Raw genomic sequence first — 2410 nt, 5'->3', positions numbered from 1 at the left:
AACACAGGTACCAGGGGAAACATAGGTACCAGGGAACACAGGTACCAGGGGAAACATAGGTACCAGGGAACACAGGTACCGAGAAACTTAGATACCAGGGGGAACATAGGTACTGGGGAACATAGGTACCAGGGAACATAGGTACCAGGGAACATAGGCATCGGTGGGAACATAGGTACCAGGGAACATAGGTACCAGGGAACATAGGTACCAGGGAACATGGGTACCAGGGAACATAGGTTCCAGGGAACATAGGTACCAGGGAACATAGGTACCAGGGAACATAGGTATCGGGGAACAGGCACTGGGGAACAAATGGATGACTCTGGCCCTTGTTGTTCAGGATCAATACAAATGTAGTCTTTTTGTATTTTTTCCACACTTTTTGAGCAAGTGATAGAAGTTGTCCTCAGGACAGATGTCTTTCTGTGTGTGCAGGCAGGCTGTGATGGGGTGGGATTCTGTTATTGTGAGTCTCTTAAAAAAGACAATTGTACCAATTGTTTCCTTGATAGTCTGGCTCTAAGACAATTATAAAATGTATTTTAGGCTTCATTCTTTCTATTGTACAGTTTGCGCCTCACCACAACACTTTGACCTTAATCAACACATATCAGAGTAACCTTGTTCTTTATTCTGTTGTGACTACGAGTCTTATTGCGGCTAGGAGACAGTTGTGTTTCTCTAACAAACAGTGTGTATAGAAGTCAGAACATCCTGACTAAATGCCAAGTGTTTGTGGTGTAAAAAAATGAAATATCATTTCTAAACCTGTCCACGTTTAAATCAGCTGTTCACAATTCCACCCCTCTTGGCGACCCCCCCCCCCACAGCAAAAGCTAACGCTAAATAGGTGAGCTTGTCCAAAATGACAGATAGGTCTTGAGTGTGAAGGTGACACAGCTGGAATGGCATGAACGTCTCCCTCTGTGCCCAGCCTGAAGACTGTAGAGATATTGTGCAAAATTGTGTGAATTCAGCCATGACGGGTCCAGCAGGATCTAAACCTGAGAAAAATCAATGAATTCAAATGGGTTTTTGTCAACACCTGAACGTGCATTCATGGTCAAACACATTCTGAAGTTGCACAATCACTAATTAAAAAGACATCATCTGACATCTACTAGAACTTCAGATGAACAAATCACCAGCATGAGGGTAACAGCATTATGCATGTCTATGTTCTGCTAGCAAAAGATCTCATGAACCACTTCACAGATTTTAAAGATATTTTCAGAAAGTTTGTTTGTTTGTTTGTTTCACTTTATTCATTTCATTTGTAACACAAATTAACAAAGTACAAAAAAACAGGCAATGAAAATAAAATCAAATAAAATGAAAGGCAGCAGAAGAATAAATCTTATATCTGCTCCTTTTTTTAACCAAAAAAATATTCAAAAGAAAAGTAAATTACAACAAAAATCAAAATAACTGAAAACACTCAAAAAAACAACAACCTAAAAACAACATTTTAAGACACCAACTCAAACAACAATTTGCATGAATTCACTTATGCTTCTCCATATTTCTTCAGAATACTAGTTTTTATCATTCTCTTCAATATATACAAGGATCTGGCATTTTTAACCTCRTCTTCCATGCTGTTCCACAATCTTATTCCCTGGATTAAAGTGGATCGCTCCTTCAGGCTARCTGAACCTATAAAACTCAAATATGGCAATAATGTAGCCAACTGTACATATTCAGAGTTAAATTTTGGTGTTGAGGTAACAATGTCATTTCCAAATCATATTTTGAAAACTACTCTCAGTGGATGATGACCATTTATAAAAACTTACAAATTATTTGTTGCTATCAGCCCTGTTTTTCTAACTAATAATCCAATAACTGAAGATATTGTTCTGCATGTAAAGAAATTAGAGGAAAGTACGGTTAAACCACTAAACTAGTAGAAATTTGCAGAAGCAAACATTAACRGCTAATCACTAACTGTGTTGCACATCCTTCTCCTTTTAGTTGAAGACTGGTGGGAGTGACACAAACCTGTGGATGTTAGCTTGACAGTTAGCTGTTAGTGGACTTAAAATTGAGAAAACCTAATGTAGTGGAAGCTAATTTGTTCACTAAAAGTAGTGAGAAGGCTAATCTGCTAAGCAGATTTAGCTATTAGCTGATTAGCAGAACCATGTCCACCACTGTCACTAAACGTGAAATTAGCAGAAGCTAATGCTAAAAAAGTAAACATTAGCTAAAGTTAACACTAGAATCTTATCACTAATCCCAAAGACAACTGTCACTCAGGCTACGTTCACACTGCAGGCAAATCCGACCCAAATCCGATTTTTTTGACCCATCTGACCCATATCCGATTTTTTTATGACAGTCTGATCGAGACAAATCCGATTTTTTCAAATCCGACCCAGGCCGTTTCAGTATGTGGTTTTAAATC

The sequence above is a fragment of the Austrofundulus limnaeus genome, unplaced genomic scaffold, assembly GCF_001266775.1.
Source record: "Austrofundulus limnaeus strain Quisiro unplaced genomic scaffold, Austrofundulus_limnaeus-1.0 Scaffold551, whole genome shotgun sequence".
NCBI lineage: Eukaryota > Metazoa > Chordata > Actinopteri > Cyprinodontiformes > Rivulidae > Austrofundulus > Austrofundulus limnaeus.
Note: the sequence above shows the minus strand (reverse complement) of the source record.